Source organism: Vulpes vulpes, chromosome X (genome assembly GCF_048418805.1).
Source record: "Vulpes vulpes isolate BD-2025 chromosome X, VulVul3, whole genome shotgun sequence".
NCBI classification, from domain to species: domain Eukaryota; kingdom Metazoa; phylum Chordata; class Mammalia; order Carnivora; family Canidae; genus Vulpes; species Vulpes vulpes.
In genome coordinates, this window is record NC_132796.1 from 4,714,037 (window position 1) to 4,733,765 (window position 19,729).

At 41.6% G+C, this 19,729-nt stretch overlaps 1 non-coding gene and 1 pseudogene across 1 annotated transcript; both read right to left on the reverse strand.

The window, feature by feature from the left end:
- Positions 1-390: 390 nt before the first annotated feature.
- Positions 391-8,908, reverse strand: LOC112932384 (trifunctional enzyme subunit beta, mitochondrial pseudogene; annotated as a pseudogene).
- Positions 8,909-12,754: 3,846 nt separating this feature from the next.
- On the reverse strand, positions 12,755-12,861 carry LOC112932402 (U6 spliceosomal RNA). Its single transcript, XR_003237468.1, has one exon. It is a non-coding gene; the product is annotated as a U6 spliceosomal RNA (small nuclear RNA).
- Between the last annotated feature and the right edge of the window lie 6,868 nt (positions 12,862-19,729).

Below are 19,729 nucleotides of genomic sequence, written 5' to 3' on the forward strand. Positions count from 1 at the left end.
TGTCTCTCATGAATAAATAAATAACCTCTTTAAAAAATAAACATTTGCCGTTAAGTTTTTCAGTGACATTTAAACTGAATTATCTTTCCATAAGTAAGCTTCTTTAGGCACATTGGTTTGCATTTTATAGAAAACACTTATCTTTAGGTCACAAATAGCAAAGGTGTATAATTTGGAAATGTTACAGACACGATTCCAAATCTCAGCTAAATTCTTTCCCAAATTGCACCCACTCAGTTAGTCTTTAATGAAAATAGAGAACAAAAACAGTTGCTTAAACGTAGCACTGCGTGAGATTCTGATCACTAAGAAGTCCCTTAAAGAGCAGTAAGCCGTGATTGCTGCAAAGCTCAGAACACCAGCAAGGCTCAATTGCAAAGTAGTTAACAGAAGGCCACAAATTCTGTTTTCCTAAGAGGAGCTGAGAGCTACGGATGTCATTTCGTCACGCACGAGAATGGCACTGCTTCTCGTGAGTGTGGCACAGAAACTCCACGTCACCTCTCTCTCTCTCTCTCTCTCATTTTGTATAAGCTTCTAGGAGCATAGCATGGCCTACCCTCCAGCAGCACAGGCGTCCACTAAGCCGTACTGGCCTCCTTTCTTCCTCCATCTCTTAGCAGCCGCCTTGACCAACCTGCAGCCATTAGCTCCCAATTGGTGTCCCAGGGACAGCCGTCCACCCAGTTGTTAAATTTCTCCAAAGAGGCTTATCCAACCTTGATCTTTTTCTTCCTGGGTAGTTTTGTGCAAACCAATCAAAATCCATGGCTTTAAAATCAGCCACCAACTGACTTGAGAATGCTCCGTGAGACTCCAGAGCATCAATTTCATTCATTGTTAATACTGCCTTTTCCAGAACGTTTGGAGTAGCATATGTTGAGGTCCAAGTAAAAGTTGATCTTTTGGATTCTGGGAAACATACACAAAATCTCACACATATGCTTTTGGATTATAATGGGTAGCCAGAGCCTTTTCTTTTCCTATAATCAGCATTGCAGATCTACCATCAGTCATGAAAGAATTTGCAGCTGTCCGTGTGCCACGGGTCTTGATGGATGCAGGTTTCAGTTTGACCATCTGCTCCAGAGATGAAGGACAAATGCCATTATCGTTGTGAACTGTATCTGTTTCTGGTATTTTGAAGGATACAGCATCAGACAGGAGTCCTGTGGCCACGCTGTAAGCACAGGACGCACTCATCCTGGTCCGGTTGGGAATCGGCTAAGGCAGTGGCCAGCCCATCTGCAGAAGGGCCCATTTTCTCACTGGTGAAGAACTTGGTCACTGTAGGGAACTCCCACAATGGAAATTCAATCTGAAGTTAGAGATTAAAGACACTTGCTGACCTGGAGTCTTGGCCTCATTGAGATCAAGAACCATTTTCCTCATTTTCCTTGAATGACAATACAGACATCAGACTGTCATGACCACGCCACACTGCCCAGAAGCTATCAAGCCAACACCTGTGGTCTTGGCTGGGTGAACAGAGATGAAACCGCGGTGACAGCGTGAGCAGGAGTCTTTGTCAGGGAAGCCAGCTCCACATGCAGCCTCTCTAGCGACATGGCTAGTTTCACTTCCTATATATCTGGACCAAAGATGATACAATCGACGACTTCCTTTGGGACGTGCGTCTGATGCTACAAACCTGAAAGTGCTGCTGTAGCCAAACCATATGGCATCAGGTCCTTCTTCTTTGTGCCTGCCTGCAAAAATGGAACGTGAACATCATCCACCATCACGATACTCCTTGTGTTGGGGTTGGCTAAGGTTTTCTTTGATTTGGTCTGGACAGCTAGGGCAGCTCTTCCTTGGAAGAACAGCTCAGAGCTCTTACAGAAAATCTGAGTGCCCAGTTTCTCTCATTTTTTTAATGTGCTGGGACTAAACCAAAATTTATTTCTTAAGCTGAAAAAAAAATAGGGGAATGCTGAGGTCTGAATCTGTTTCATACACAGACTATGTCCAGAAGCACTGAAATATGCTCCTTTGGAATCTGAGTCTCTGTAAGGACCTAACATTGTAGAATATTTAGCAATCAGTGCTGATTTTTGGTTGATCAGTTCAACGGTTGGGAGTGATAGTCATACTGTTCATGATACCCTCTATTCTTTAACTACTCTTACTTTGTCTTTTTATTATTAATATTATTCGTGAGAGTCGCAGAGACACAGGCAGAGGGAGAAGCAGGCTCCCTAGGGGGAGCCTGATGCATAACTTGATCCCAGGACCCTGGGATCACCACCTGAGCCAAAGGCAGACAATCACTGGCTGGCTGGCTCCAAAAGGGAGCCATCCAGGCACCCCTTTTTTGTTTTTTTTTAATGTAATAATAAGGTGACAAAATAAAATAGATGTGTTTTCATGCGGATAGAATAACCCCAACATAAGCTTAAAGCTCATTTATGTAAAAATCCTACCCTTGGCCTCTGCGTTCATACGTCCATACTTATGTGCACATACACAGACATATACACACGCTCATCAAAAGTTGATGGTCATTGGTTTATTCGTATGTTTTTTCACTTATGTAGCTATGAGGAAACAGTTGGTATTAGCAATGAAGACTTTCATTAATGTAATTTTTTGGAATTTTACAATTTTTTACTTCTTGATAATTAGCATTTTCCAGTCTTTTGATATTCTTTTTTTTTTTTTTTTTTTTTTTGCTTCTGGAGTTCTAGGTAACAAATATGCTTTCTTTTTATTTGTTTGATACATATATCTGATTTCTGTGCTGCATGAAAAATGAAAAATGCCAACTGAGGGGTTTTTTCCTTCCGTGAAGAATTTTCACAGCGTTCTGAAGGAAATACAGAAAATACAAGATAAGCTACTGCATGAAATAAAATTCATAAAAAGCCTTTCCTGAGTGGTTCTCCAAGAAGCATCCCCTGCAACTTTCTGCAGAGTGTTAAGTTTATCTCTTTGATTCAGTGGTACAAGCCAGCCTCCACTTTCATCCTGCAGATGTAGGGTAGTTTACTTTTCAAGTAGGTCATAAAACACCCTGTTTATAAAGCACTTAGCTACACTGCACAATGCAAAGAATAACATGTTCAAACACACAGAGAAGCCTTTCCTAAGGAATTTGAGATTTAAAAGCATCACAATACAATGAATCATTCTCAGAAATCTGCCTTGCAGGATTCATCGTTGAACTTAAAGAACAATTTCAAGGGCCGGCACTCCAAAATTTGCCAAAATAGGCAGACTTCTCCCCTCCCGTCCTATTGTGTTTGATAGCAGAGCTGAATACAGCACTGGCTTTTGCGATTCTGTGTCAAGGTTATAGAAAGCCAATTATTAACACCCATTGCTCAGTTAATGTGTTAACATGGATTCGCCAACCATCCATCAGTGAAGTATTTGGATGTTGATTTTACACAAGTAAACAGCAAGGGGGCTGGGCATGATTTGGAGTAAGAGCTCCTCAAAGGTTTCTCAACGTTGCGAGCATTGACATTGGGCCTGGATATTGCTTTCTTGGGGGTCGTCCTGTGCTCTCCAAGGTATCAAGCAGCATCTTTCACTTGAACTTTTCCATGCATGTAGCCTAGCATCTCTTGTCTACCTTGTGGTTACCAAGACGTCTCCAGATATTGCCAGTGATCCACTGGGGAAGAGAATTGCCCTTGCTGAGAAGCAATGTAATTCTCACTTTCAGGATTTTTAAATTACTATGTTAAACCACTCGTGGTGAGTCTGTTATGCAGCCAAGTTGGAGAACCAGTGGCCTATTCCTTTTGTGATTCAAGTCCTGGTCTCCAAGTCAGGAGCATCACGTGGAAATTTATTAGAAAAGCATATTCTGGGTGTACCTGGGTGGCTCAGTGGTTGAGCACCTGCCTTCTACTCAGGCCTTGATCCTGAAGTTCCGGGATCGAGTCCCACGTCAGGCTCCCTGCAGGGAGCCTGCTTCTCCCTCCTCCTGTGTCTCTGCCTCTCTCTGCGTGTCTCTCATGAATAAATAAATAAAATCTTAGAAAGAAGAAAGTAAGAAGATAAAGAAGGAAGGAAGGAAGGAAGGAAGGAAGGAAGGAAGGAAGGAAAAGAAAGAAAGAAAAAGAAAGAAAAAGAAAGAAAGAAAGAAAGAAAGAAAGAAAGAAAGAAAGAAAGAAAGAAAGAAAAGAAAGAAAAAAGAAAGAAAGAAAGAGAGAAAGAAAGAAAGAAAGAAAGAAAGAAAGAAAGAAAGAAAGAAAGAAAGAAAAAGAAAGAAAAGCAGCTTCTCAGAGGTACAGAATCAGAATCTGCATTTTACCCAGATCTCCAGGTCATCTCAGTGCAGGTCAGGTCTTCAACAAAACTTCCTCTCTTCTCTGAGGAGTCTCCTCAACTCCCAGGTCCTGCTGAACTGGCAATCCCTGCTCGCTGGTACAATGGTTGTGTCAGCAATTCATGGGGAAGTTAGTGGCTGGAGGGTGGAATTGGGTCAGAATCCATGGCTAGATGGAGGGTAACTCGAATATTCTCTAGAGAGTTTGTGTCCTTAAAAGATTCAAGAGATTGTGTTGGTTCTTGTTGGAAGACTATACGGAGAGGTGGTAGGAAAGGACAAGTGAAAGTGAATAAAATGGCAGGAGCCCCTCCTGCTGGTCTTCCTCCTCTTTAGCCCTTCTTTTCTTCTTCGCCCTGTTTTATAGATTTACCTTTGCCTCCAGCTGTGGTTGAAAATTGTACCAATGGTTTTTGAGTTAGCCTGACATGGCTTTGCTCCCTGCAACCAGTCACACTCGGACAAAAAAAAATGACACTTGGTTTTACTTTAATACATTTAGAGACTGGGGATATATAATAAAATACACTGTCCCAGTAAGTTTATTTTATTTTTTTATTTATTTTTAAAGATTTTATTTATTTATTCATGAGAGGCACAGAGAGAAAGAGAGAGACACAGAGAGAGAGACAGAGACACAGGCAGAGGGAGAAGCAGGCTCCCATGCAGGGAGCCCAACGTGGGACTCGATTCCGGGGCCCCAGGATCACACCCTGGGCTGAAGGCAGGCGCTAAAACCCCTGAGCCACCCAGGGATCCCTCCCAGTAAGTTTATAATGAGAGTTTTGGTATCACACATTGTTGGTTCAAAGTTTCTGATTGTCCATTTCATAAAGACATTTAAAGTAGAATATAAATGAATGTCTACTTTACTCTTTAATAATGCTTTAAATAAATAAACATTCCAAAGAATGAAAAGGGGAATTAAAATAACCCCATATTAGTGGGTAAAGGAGTGAAAAATGTTTTATAAACTGATAGAACTAACACACAGCATTAAAATGATAATTCCTATGTTTATAGAACAACATTTGTCAATTAAATGACAAAGACAAAACCCAAATTTTATTCATGGCAAGATTGCAGCTGTAAAATGTGTGCCTGCATACGAAGGAAATGTGAATGAAATACAAAGAATAAGCCTTATTGTTTTAAAAAAATGAGATTGTGGCAGCCCAGGTGCTTCAGCGGTTTAGCGCCGCCTTCAGCGCAGGGCGTGATCCTGGAGACCCGGGATCGAGTCCCACGTCGGGCTCCCTGCATGGAGCCTGCTCCCTCTGCCTGGGTCTCTGCCTCTCTCTCTCTCTGTGTATCATGAATAAATAAATAAGATCTTTAAAAGAAAATGAGATTGTGCACATTCCTAGATTTTTGTTTTTATAAAATGAGACAGCAGATGGAAAATGTGCATGTGTTCCTAACATCCAGGAGACCATAAATACAGTGTAATTTTACATAAGGCTTAGGTGGCACAAATTTAGGTGTTTTCTTCATTTAAATAGTTTTCAATCCACTGTAAAGAGATATACAATGTACCAGTTTCACGTATGCCCCAGGTGCAAGATATATGAAACAATTACTTTGTCTATAGAATCAGATGTGTTTAGGGTCCATGTTTAAGCTGTTCTTTATTTAAGTTTTCATTGGCAGAGGTGTGGATGTGAATAACTTGCTTGTGTCTGCCTTCAGAGCCTTGCTGCAGTTAATGTGACTTTTTGAACTATGCAGATTCTCTAAACCTCCACATCCTGATGCATGAAATAGGTATGCCTGTAACAGGATGGACGCCAAGGTTTTGTTAAAATTAAACGGTACGTTTACACACAAGGCTTAGCGCAGTGCCTGGTAAATTATTATCCCTTAAGGGATACCAGTTGTCATTCCTATTGCCTTCAATTTATGTCACCAGCAAATTCATGACTGAGAATGTAATTATATGGTCAGTGCCTCTCTCTCTCTTTTTTTTTTTTTAAGATTTTATTTATTTATTTGACAGAGAGACAGAGAGAGAGAAAAAAAGAGAGAGAGAACAGCAGGGGACACGGGAGAGGGAGAAGCAGGCTCCACGCTGAGCAGGGAGCCAGATGCTGGGCTGGATCCCAAGATCCCAGGATCATGACCTGAGCCACAGGCAGTCGCCTAACCGAGTGAGCCACCCCGGCGCCCCCAATGCTTCCTTTTTACAGATTCTCAGCTTCAGTGTTTTATTATGGTACATGAGCATTAATATTTGACTTTAATTTACTAATATGTTAAGAGTCAAGGCATACTTAATAATCTTCGATTTAGAAAAATGATTTAATGAAAGTAATGGAAAAATATCCATGGATACTTCTATTACTGTTTAAAATTTTGGCCTGATGGGACGCACACAAAGGCAAAATTCTTCATTAAGAAGCCCTAATTGAGGGCTCCTGGGTGGCTCGTTGAGCGTCTGCCTTTGGCTCAGGTCCTGATCCTGGGGTCCTAGGATCGAGTCTCGCATCGGGCTCCCTGCGTGGAGTCTGCTTCTCCCTCTGCCTGTGTCTCATGAATAAATAAATAAGATCTTTTTAAAAAGAAGGCCTAATTGAAAAGTACATAATCCAGTTTTCATTAATTTAAACTGCAAGTTTTTTTTTTCAAATATATATTTTTTTGTTTACTGTTATTACATTGAGATGACCTAACCTGTTGGAATTAAAGTTTTACCGAACCCAATCCTTCACAATTTTGGTATGCTATTTTTTGTGTTACTGGAAAGATAAGGGTACCACGCTGGTGCTCAGTATGTACTTTCTGTTATAAAGCATTCAGGTTCCTTTAAACTCAGGATTTCTCTCCATAACTTAACCCACATCTTGTGGGGGCTCCATCTCAGCACATGTGGGTCACCCTGAAGGATATTGGGGCAGGCGGAACTGATGAAAATATGGTAGTGTTCGTGCTCCCGCTGTGTTGTGAATAACAGTCTTTCCTTCTTCTCTGACCCGGGATCTCTCGTCTTCTACCAACATTAATGAAACTTGCAGGTAGCCTGTTGACTTGCACGTAGGTAATAATCTCAGATACTTGAGTTCTTGATGTGTGCAGGTGTCAGCATCTTTAAAGTCTCAGAATGAGATGGTTGTATGGCACTCAGGAATAAACATTCTCAGTATTTAAAAGTTCCACTTGGTCCCAATAGTGTCTAGGTTCTCTTTGCAAATATTTCCTTTTTTTTTAATTAATTTTTTTAAGGATTTGATTTATCTGTCCATGAGAGACTCTGACAGAGAGAGAGGCCAAGACAAAGGCAGAGGGAGAAGCAGGCTCCCTGTGGGGAATCTGATGCAGAACTCAATCCCAGGCCCCCAGGATCATGATCTGAGCCAAAGGCAGATGCTCAACCACTGAGCCACCCAGGTGGCCCTGCAAATAATTTCAAATCCACTCAGTTCATGTTTTTTTATACTATATGCATTATTAAGGTATTATTTTAAGGATTTTATTTTTAACTAATCTTTACAGCCAGCATGGGGCTTGAACTCACAACCCTGAGATCAGGAGTCATATGCTCTACTGACTGAGCCAGGCAGGTGCCCAAATATGACTTCATTTTTTAATTCTAATCATCCATGATCAGCTCTTTACTTTGATTTAAAAAAAAAATCTTTGTATGTGTGTGGGGAGGTACAAATCAATTTTTATATTTGGTTTTTGCAAAGCCTAGAGTTGTTTTTTTTTAATTTTCTTCTCAATACTAATTAAAACCAAGTTCTTCATCTTGGTGATGTAGGGAAGACATTAGAGTTTGAAGCCGATGGCCAAGAAAGAACTCTTGAGATGTCTTTGTTGTAGGTAGTAAGGAAATATATTTTCTTCTACCTCTGTTTCCCATATCATTGGCAGTTGCCTATTACCCCAAAGGAGGGGTATATTTACAAAGTGCCAGTGCTTCCGTAGAACTATAACAAAATCTCGTAGTAAATCTCCTTATGTAATTTGTAGTGTGTATCCAAATTTGGAAAGCGGTGGCCTAAATTTGCAAAATGAGATGCCTTGCCATGCCTGACTTCTGTGCTTCTCAATCTTTTAGACACGTACAGATCACCTGGCAATCTTCTTGGTTTCAGAATGTCATTTGGTCAGTCTGGTGTGGGGCCTGGTGGCAATCTGCGTTTACACCTGCTCCCCATTGAATCTTTGAGAAGGAACATCATAGAGATAATTCCTGTCAAAGATAGCTAAAGCAAAACTTAACAATCAAATAGTTCACCTATGGAGATGTAGAACATGCTCTTAAAATGACTTTTTTTGATAACAGCAATGAATGAAAACCAAGGTCTAGGACAAAGAGAAAAATGGCTACGCCGGGAAGTCAGCAAACCATCGCTCTCAATCCAACGCACTGATCTTGATACCTAAATCAGTGTCTGCTACAGAAGAAAGCCTGCAGAATTGGGAAGCTGAAACCAGCTGAAGGCCCCCTGCCTTGCCCTGGCATTTTTGTACCTGAAAGGGGCCATTACTCTGGGAAATGGTCTCTTTCTGTGGCATGATCTTCATTAGGACCACGTTGTCACTTAATTCATATTTTGTGAACACCCGGTCCTGGAGAGACAAACATTGAGGTGCATTGTACTGTGACACTCTTACCGTGTGGGCCATTACAGGTGGTCTCAATGTGGTTTTAAAAGCAGAGTAACTGAAACACAGGAACAGTATGAGGTCTACAAATATTTTCTCTCTTCGTATTTTTTTCCTCATAAATAGCGAGTCAAGTTACAAAAGCAGTGAAAGCCATAAATGACATGTTGTAGCTCAAATCCCATATATACTCATAGAGGACACAGAGATGGACCTACAGATATAACCTCAGGTATGGATATGGCTGAAACACAGGATATGAATAATAAACTAAGTGTACTAACGCGGAGACATGCGTACCTGTCTCTTCATTGATGGGGTGTGACTAAGTCTTGGAATATGGCAGAGAATGTGTTGTTCAAGATGGATAGACTTGCTGTAAGATGTTAGTGTCAGACTACATTCAGAAGGCCTTAAATTTATATAAACTGTGAACTTGACATAGAAAGTGCAATATAACTCTTTAGGATTGAAACAATGGGGCAGCTGTGTAACCTGATGTGATAGGAGCTTGTGCCAACGATCAATGTCCAGTGAGTTCATATGGAAAATCTTCTCTTCTCTTCTCTTCTCTTCTCTTCTCTTCTCTTCTCTTCTCTTCTCTTCTCTTCTCTTCTTCTCTTCTCTTCTCTTCCTCTCTTCTCTTCTCTTCTCTTCTCTTCTCTTCTCTTCTCTTCTCTTCTCTTCTCTTCTCTTCTCTTCTCTTCTCTCTTCTCTTCTCTTCTCTCTTCTCTTCTCTTCTCTTCTCTTCTCTTCTCTTCTCTCTCTTCTCTTCTCTTCTTTCTCCCCATTACCTCACCTCATCTCCCCTCCTCTCTTCTTTTCTTGTTTCATTTCTACACCCAACATGGGGCTCAAACTCATGACTCTGAGATCCAGAGTTTTATGCTCTTTGGACTGAGCCATGCAGGTGCCCCTGGAAAATGTTTTCTGACCAAAAACTCACAAGTAACCTTCACCATAATGATAAGCCATAGAAGGCTACTTTCTGTGACGAATAGGGCATAAGAGAGTCTTGCTGATATTCTGACAAAAGATATGGAAATGAAATATTTATATGTATGAACACACATGCATGTCTGTATGTTTGTGCCATGTATATACATACATGTACACGTTTTATGTTCCTGCATACATGTGCATACACATACACACCTTATTTTTCTTTACATGTGCAATTTTTAAATTTTCACATAACCCTGTGAAACACTTCCTTTATGAAGCAAAGGCAGTGGAGACTCTGGGAGCTTAAATAATTTATAACGTGTCAATGAGCTAGTAAGTGACAGAGCTGGAAACTAACCCTATAAGGTTTTTATTTTTTAAATGTATTAAGTGAATTTACCAATGAACATCCACTACTTGATTTGACCAAGGATGGGTTCCTACAGCATAGATGGTATACGTTATGAAATAATATACAAAAGGTACTTATAGGGTAAAAAAGAAGAAAAAGAAATTATGCTTAGAGCATGATCAGACCAAATGGGCAGTGCTGTCCTTAAGGAGAAAGAGAAGTGGCTTCTTGTCCAGGACTGGATTTGTGATAAATCCACTGCTTGAGAGTTAGATGTGAGTGTTCTCAGTTTGTCCACCAGGATGCTGGGCCCAGAAGACATGAAGCTGTCCCCTGGTCAGACAGCCAGCAGGTAGCAGGGCCCCACCCACGCTGCTCCTAGAGGCCGTGTGCAGCCCTCGCCCTTGCTGTGGTTTGACCCCCGTGACACCTGTGCCCCCGTTCTGTAGAGAACACGCCCGTCCCCATGTCCATGGCCCATCGCCAGCTCTGCACACAGATCAGACACCGTCCCTGTCGGCAGCGGCCCCCTGTCTTTCGCCTCAGTTGCCCTAACAGATTTGCAAGATACTCTGGGGCCCTGCGTTCACCCAAAGACAAGGCGGAATCCAGAGCCTCGGTTCAAATCAGAGTGCGGGGGCTCGGCTCAGCGCTCTCTTCGGTCTGCCAACGTGGTCCGGCTCCGAGGAGTTGTCAGTAATGAGAAGACCCGATGCCTGGGGCAGGTCGCAGCGTCTAGACTGCTCGGGTGCTGTTGCGGGGACAGTTTGTCTGGCCGGTGGCCGCAGGCCTCCCTGTGCCGCCCTCCGCTTTGCAGCCTCAGAAACGGTCCCTTGCTGCCTGGTGGGCAACTTTGTGCTCATCGTGGCTTTGATCAGATTGCAGTGCTGGGCCGTCGAGGGCGGTCTGTAACTGCTAGGGAGCCCATACACGCTTGCCCGGCAGCCCCTGAATCGAGAGACTGCGGCGGGTCAGAAGGGAAGACTTCCAGGGGCCTGAAAATGGGAAACAGCCACTTCCCAAACTTGGCTCTGCATGACTGCTTGGACCTCAACGAACCTATAACGCAAGCCTCCTTGAGTGTCGTCCTTGGAAAGGGGTCGCCTGCCGGTGTGACGGGTGGTGTGCGGCGGCGGCCTACTGCCCCGGGTGGCATATGTTGCTGTGGCCTGGTGGTGTCAAGTAGTTGTCCAATAGTAAATAGAAAAGGCACCAGATGAAGTTGGCTTGCCATCAGGGCGTGTCCTTCTGCTTGGTGACCTTCTTTGCACTCTTGCAAAGTGAAATGTGAATAACGAGGACGATATTTTTGTTTTCGTTAATGTGGTTCTGAGATCAGTTGAACGATCCATGTCCACAGCAATCTCTGGCCAAATCCGGCTTCTTCAGGGGTGTCGAGAGGGCCCCTGGCTGAGTCCTTTTGGGCTGCGATAACAGATACCATAGACTTGGTGGCTTATAAACAAGGGAAATGCAAAAAAATAAAAAATAAAAAATAAAAAAATAAACAAGGGAAATGCATTCCTCACAGTTCTGTAGGCTGGAAGTCCAAGATCAAGGCATTGGCGGATTCAGTGTCACGTGAGAGCCCATTTCCTGGTTCGTAGATGGCCGTCTTCTTGCTAGAGCCTCACATTGCACAATGGGTGAGGGAGCTCTCTAGGGCCTATTTAAGAAGAGTACTAACCCCATCCTGAGGGCTCCATCCTCATGACCTAATCACCTGCCATCAGCCCCATATCTAAATACCATCCCATGGGGGAAAGGGTTTTGGAGGTGAATATGGGAAGGTCACTAACAGTCAGCTGTAGCATTTCTTTTCTTTTCTTTTTTTTTTTTATATTACAGACAAGAAGAAAATAGGACTTTAATCATCATGTACATAACAAGTAAAATACACATATGGATAACAAAAAACTGAAAGGACAAATGGATAACAAAAAACTGAAAGGACAACTTTAATTTTAGCTTCATTCTAAGTTTTTGAATGTTCTTTTGACTATGAACTTGGTTTAGTTTTAAAAATTAGCTTCAGCTCCTATGATTAGCTTTGTAGATTTAGCAATTTTGCATTATTCCTATAAAGAAAAAAACATTTCTGAGTTTTCACAAAGCAGTATCCTCAAAAAAAAAAAAAAAAAATTCCATCTATTTGAGCCAGGGTATTTTGGAACTTTCTAACTGAACAGATTTCAGTTCCCAACTTTTTTTTTTAATTTTTTTTTATTGGAGTTCAATTTGCCAGCATATAGCATAACACCCAGTGCTCATCCCGCCAAGTGCCCCCCCCACTCAGTGCCCGTCACCCAGTCACCGCAACCCCCCGCCCACCTCCCCTTCCACCACCCCTTCTTCATTTCCCAGAGTTAGGAGTCTCTCATGTTTTGTCACCCTCCCTGATGTTTTCACTCATTTTCTCTCCTTTCCCTTTATTCTCTTTCACTAATTTTTATATTCCCCAAATGAATGAGACCGTAAAATGTTTGTCCTTCTCCGATTGACTTATTTCACTCAGCATCATACCCTCCAGGTCCATCCACGTCGAAGCAAATGGTGGGTATTTGTCGTTTAAAAATATGGAACGCTTCACAAATTGGCGTGTCATCCTTGCGCAGGGGCCATGCTAATCTTCTCTGTATCCTTCCAGTTTTAGTATATGTGCTGCCGAAGCGAGCACAGCTGTAGCATTTCTTAAGGCTGAGCTCTTGGTGCCATCCTGACTTAGGATATGACATGGGCATGGGGAATGAATTGGGAAGCCTAGGTCTTTTTCCTGGGAGATGGTAAGCAGGGGTGAGCAGTGATTAGAAACCAGGATCCTCATTTCCCTCAACTGTTTTAGGATGGAGCTATAGAAACAGGGAGATAGTATGGAAGCACACTGGAGTGCTAGATCCCGTCTCCATGGTGTCTGCTGGGGCCATGATAGAGCTCTCAGACAAAGCCAGTTCTCCCAGTGGCTCATAGTCTCACTTGGTTGCAGAGATACTGTCTGAGGGATGTGTCTTCAGAGTTTAGGGACGTGGCATGGGGCTGAGCCTTTGTGTGACAGGTAGGGAATCTTATGTACGTGTAATGAGGAGATATGGAGGTGCTGAGAAGGTTAGAGGGTCACCGACGGCTGGGGAGGGGGAGGGAGAGGGAAGTCTTTGAGGTACAGCTTGGAGACCAGAGACACATGGTGGCACACCCACCCAGCGGGATAGATTGCACAGATATAACCGAGTACAGGAGCCAGACCACACAGGGTTTTTTTCTGCTGCAGAGAAAAGTGAGCATTCAGGGAACCCGTGTGGATCTAAGTCTTCTTTCTCCCGAGCACCATGAGGTCATGGTAGTTTGCCTACAGACATGGATGTTACATTGCAGAGAAGCACGGGGCAGTGGGGATACGAAAGACTGAACCTTTACCCAGAAGACCACGCCATACAAGAGACTGAATGGAAGATACTGTCATGCTCTGGTTTGATGGGCTGAAAGTATGTGATGCTTTCCCTCTCTTAACGGAGTGGAAAAGCGTATATCTCCTTTTTGATAATTCAAGAAGTCATAAAATTTCTTTCCACATCTGAGTAAAGAATGAAAACATTTTCCTGTGCGGTAGAGAACGTGGGATGTAGGTCCCTAATCTCATTCTCTGATATTATGCAACTATGTAAAGGAACAAAAATGTTTTTTTCAATAAATCCAACAAAGTAACCTTGGCATTTGGCTCATTCTTATAGAGAGGTTGGGAAGAAGTCAAAGTTTAATCATATATTGTGTTTCTCAGAGCAGAAGAAGGGCGTCCCTTCAGACCCGTCCAGGAATACTTCTTCGTAGGCCGTGAAGCGAGTTGTAAGGCCTCCCTTGGCTGAGTTGGCCGAGCGCACCTCTGCTCTTTCAGCTGGCTCCGGGCAGTGCAGCTCCCATGCAGTCTTTATGATCGAAGCACTGCAGTGCGGACAATCGGACTGAGCACTTAGGGTTGTATTATTAAAAACATATTTTTGCTGGAGAGTTTACCAAAATGAAATGTCTTGCCCCTATTGGTCTTAGGAGAGATCTGGCTACTTTATAGCTTCACAATTAAAGAACTTTGGAAACCCGGTAATTTATCTATGCCTATCAGTGGTGCTTGCACACAGATTTCTTTCCGAGGATATGTGTTTGAAAAATGCATAGCTTGTAAACCAGAACAATCTTTTGAACGTCTTCTCCAAGTATTCAAGCATATGATGATTTCAGAGCTGTTTTTTATTACCCTAATGGTTTAATTGCCAATGGAATCTGTGCCGCCCTCCACATCACAGTTAAAAACAGAAGTCCTTTATTTTCCCAGATCCATGGTGGGGAAAAATTCTTTTTTCACCATATCCCATTTAGACGGGGGGTCATAAGGGCCTTGTGCAATTTTAAGTTTTAATAATTGTTGATGAACAGAGGATTGATGCAAATACCTTAATCTGATTATTCATTCATCAAACTCCGATTCTTTGGAGGAACTCAGGGTCAAGTTCACAAACTCAATTTACAAAATTGCTCAGCAGCATCCAGGGAGCATTTCACTAAGTTAGAAACTTGTACCTCTGAAAATTTGCAAGAATGCGGAAGGCATTTGATCTTAATGGAACACGCCTTTATATATAGAATGAAATCGTTGCAATCATATGCACACGTGAGCTTTTTAAATCTGAAGGTAACCCAATAAGTGCCACAGGCAGAACAACCCACCTCTTCCAATGTTGGGGCATTTCTGGATGGATTGGGTCTGAAAAACATTTTCCCTTTCCAGAGTAACATTGTGGTGTATTTTCTTATAAAAGTTTCTTAGAGGAAACAAAAGTTTCTTTGTTTTTCATGTTCTTAATCGATCAGTAATGAAGTTTATTTAAGATAGAGTAAAAGTCCATGTTCTTTATTTTTTCCTATTGATCACCAATCACTGCATCACACTGATTGAGGAGTCCCTCTATTAGTGGAGACTGTGTAATGCTAGTTCTCTATTGTGTCATATTTCCATGCATGGATTGGTATATTCCTGGGTCAGTTCCTTCCTGCTTTTCCAATCATGAATTACCCATTTTTGAACCAATAGTTATAATTGTCTATAGAATGTATCCAAAGCAACCTTCAGGTGTTTCTCTATAAACTTCTAGCATGTTTAACTTTACTAGGTACCACTGATTTCACGATAATCCATAATTTAAAAAGTATTCTAGGTCATTTCTAATACCTTCAAATATAATAGGACTTTTACATTGATCCTTGTGGTAGCCTAACTTGAAATTCTTGCATTTGTTCAGTAATTGGTCGGTGGATTATTTTAAGTTTTCCACATAGCAATCATTACATCCATTACAGCAATCATTACATAGCAATCATTACATCCACAGTCAATGATAGCATTTGTTTTTCTTTCCAATCCTGATCCTTTTAATAAATGCATGCACTTATTTTATTATATAGTATGTGGCCTTCCATGCAGAATACAAGAAACGATTTCTGTCTCGCATTTGCTATGAACTATATACGTTTGTAGTAGTTTATTAGGTAAGATGTTTACATCTTTGCCGGTATAACTGATGGTCAGTATCACGAATGAGTATTGAATTAAATGTTCACTAAATTTGCTCTAGGGAGACATTGACTTTTTTCTTAAATGATTTCACATCTGGGACAATTGGGTGGCTCAGCTGGGTAAGCATCTGCCTTCAGCTCAGGTTATGACCTTACGGTCCTGGGATTGAGTCCCGCATCGCGCTCCCTGCTCATTGGAGAGTCTGCTTCTCCGTTTCCCTCTCCCCCTCCCTCTGGTCGTGCTCTTGCTCTCTCCCTCTCAAATGAATAATAATAATAATAATCTTTAAGAAAAAGATATCATATGGATAGTTTATAACCAATAATAAGTTAGGTTTGTAATATTGTGAGTTCATTCCAGTCCTTGTGAAGACTAAAGCTTAGCCTGTTTTTATAAAGATACTGTTGAATAGATAAAAAGCAATTTGGCAATTGATCCTTAGGAATGATGGTGTAGTTCTTAATTATCAGAATATATTAGTAATAATTTGTTACTGGATAGTGAGACATAATGTTTCCGTATTACACTTCATAAGACTGAAATGGACTGGGTCAGTGGTAGCTTTGATCTCACACCACACTTATTAATTTATCTAATATCTTGAATGACATTGATAAGTATCAGTGGGTAGAGTCACAGAACTTCCAAAACAGCGTATCTTGTACAAATTTGCTACCGTATAACGTCAATGCAGTGTTGATACAAATGACGTGCATTTCCTGAGAGGCATAAAGGCAGGAAGTGCCCCAAGATGTTGTTCTGGAGGGATGTTTTGGACACAGCACAGACCAAAACTGTGTCTCTGGCTTGAATCACGTGGCCTCGTCTATGCGGAGTCATGGGATAAATAAGCTTGACCTTCAAGTCTGTGTTTTAGTTGTAGCTTCTGTTTGAGTCTGGTCAATGCTTTACAGTTTACCTGGGGCCACTAGTCTGTTTTTGTTTTCTGGAATTTCCGATCTTGTCGTAGTGTGCTTTGGTGGCTATTGTGATGCGGATCTAATCATCTTCCTGCAAGAAGCCTCCAAGGTGACTTCTGGAAAAGACTGCCCACAAATTCAGATCAGTTGGGCAGGCATCACTTCCCAGTGTGTCCGCTGTTTCACAGTGATCTGAAGATCATCTAAGCTTTGGGTTGAGAATGTGACCTCCCACGAGGTTTTCAGGCATCATGTTCTGAAATCTTATATAATTAAATGGTCCCCAGGTCTCACCAGGGCCCTCATTCAAGTCATATATTTACTTTTTAAAAAAATATCTGTGTTTTGTTCAACTCGCAAATAACTTTAGTCTTCTCCAGAATGAAATGAGGACTTTGAATGAGGATCCACTTGGGCAACATTGTTCTTTATGCAATGAGCAATGAGGACTCTCTGTTCATTTATAACAGCTAATTATTTGTTCGTAAGAATTGAGTTCTTGTTCTTTGCACCTTGTTTCACCTTTTTTTTTTAAAGATTTTATTTATTTATTCATGAGAGACACACACACACACACACACACACACAGAGAGAGAGAGAGAGAGAGAGAGGCAGAGACATAGGCAGAGGGAGCAGCAGGCTCCATGCAGGGAGCCCGACGTGGGACTCGATCCCGGGTCTCCAGGATCACACCCTGGGCTGCAGGCGGCACTAAACTGCTGTGCCACCAGGGCTGCCTTGTTTCACCTTTTGACGAGGAATCCACATTTGCTATTCAGACAGGAGTCCTATACCCAGGCTTGTCATGCCTTTTTGCATCTGGAGAGATGCCTCCGTGGTGCATATTTTTAGGGAAAAGTGTAGGTGACTACTCTCTTGGGACAGACAAATTTCCATCTATTTCATGCAAAAAGAGGCCAAAATACAAGATCCATTAAGTCGTTTTCCTTTGGTGACTTATGGCCTTTGTATTACAATAAAATAATGTATTCAAGTGAGGCATTGAGTTGAAATGTAATTCTCAGGGATTCTGGTTCTGATTTTAAATTTTTCCAAAAGAATTGTAGTGCTGTGAGTTCTCAGTGTGTTCCTTTTATTTTATTTTATTTTATTTTATTTTATTTTATTTTATTTTTATTTTCAGTGTGTTCCTTTAGATGGTAAGTGAAAACCTCACCTGCTGGTGACAATGGATGCTGACTTCTCCTCACTCTTTATTTCCAAGGACTTTTTTTAAAATAAATTCTTTCAGTTTCATAAATTTGCATCCTGATAATCTTGCAACAAGAGTCAACAGTCGTGTGAAATGGAGACCTTTCATGGAACAAATATTTTTCTGGAGTAAATTAGATTTTTGAGTGCTAAGATATTACATACATACAATTTCCCCTCCACCTTTATCCCAAAAAGAAACAGAAACCATTTTAGGTTTATTTCCTAAGAGCTTTAACAATGAAGATTTCAGATTTATGTTAGTTAAGTGCCACCCTCTCTTTGGCCACAATTCCAAGCTTTGGGACTATCTCTACATGCACAGTTTCCTAGTAAACAAAGACCTATTTCATGAAGCTTACCACCAGTATTTTCTAGTTTCATGAAACTCAAGTTTCATTAGAACTGATGGTAGAAACACACTTGAGAAATTGCTCTCAGACCTGAGAGGGAAATTGAGATGAAGTTTCCTTTCTTCTTTTTTAGCCAGTGTGCCTGGAGCTCAGGGCCAAGTTTATATATAATTACAGATTCTTGAGCTTATTTTTTTTTCATGTAAATATTCACTCTTACTTTAACTTCTTGGCTTTTGCCTTCTTAGTCCTTCTTAGTGGCTTGGGATTTCCTTTATCCAAATCATGTATTATTGAGCATTTTCAAATATTTGTATTATAAAATATTAAAGAGATCACTTTATAGTTTTACAGTACAAGATCAGTCTACAGTTTTTAAAACTTAATCTAACCTTCGTATATTGAAGAGTTCCAGACCAGACACCAGGAAATGTTTTCCTTTTTTTTTTTTCTAATTTTTTTTTTTATGATAGTCACAGAGAGAGAGAGAGAGAGAGAGAGAGAGAGAGGCAGAGACACAGGCAGAGGGAGAAGCAGGCTCCATGCACCGGGAGCCCAATGTGGGATTCGATCCCGGGTCTCCAGGATCGTGCCCTGGGCCAAAGGCAGGCGCCAAACCGCTGTGCTACCCAGGGATCCCAGGAAATGTTTTCCATATGGGACCAGAAATTAAATAGTTTTGGCTCTAGGGACCTCGTGGTCCTTCTAGTAACTACTTGTGTTGCCTGTCGTGACATGGAATTCACCACAGGGAACATGTAACCAGATAGGCAAGACTATGTTCAATAAAACTTGATGTATAGACACTAGAATTTGAAGTTCATATAATTTTCCTGTGCCATGAGATATCCTGCTTCCTTTAACTTATTCCCTGCTGATTTAAAAATGTAAACCCCAGTCTTAGCTTGTGGGCTATATAAAAACAGGCATTGGGTAATGAGTCCAAGTTGACCAAGGCCATTGTGGGTCACACAGTATTGAACTTGACAAAAAACCCATTCTGGATCATATCTGGTACTTGCCATGAAGAAGTGCTTATTCTGGGTCATACCCAGTAGGAAACCTGAACGGGTGCCTGTTCTGGGTCATACCCAGCATGTAACTTGAAGGGGTGCCCATTCTGGGTTATACCCACCACCTAACTTGAAGAAGTGACCTTACAATCCTGCATTCAGCTCTCCTGACCTTCTCACCCATCTGGACAAATCAAAGAGACACGTCTACATTGTCTCATGTATCTATTTGGATTGATGGGACATTTTTGTTTGTTTCCTTGAGGCAGAGTATCTGGGAGTTATTTATACTAATATTCAAGAACATGTTTTCAAAAGATAAAGTACATAAGAAATAACACATACAGACCCTTTATAATGATTAAGAATCACTAAACTGGGGATCCCCGGGTGGCTCAGTGGGGGGATCCCCAAGTGGCTCAGTGGTTTAGCACCTGCCTTCGGCCCAGGGCGTGATCCTGGGGTCCCGGGATCAGGTCCCATGTTG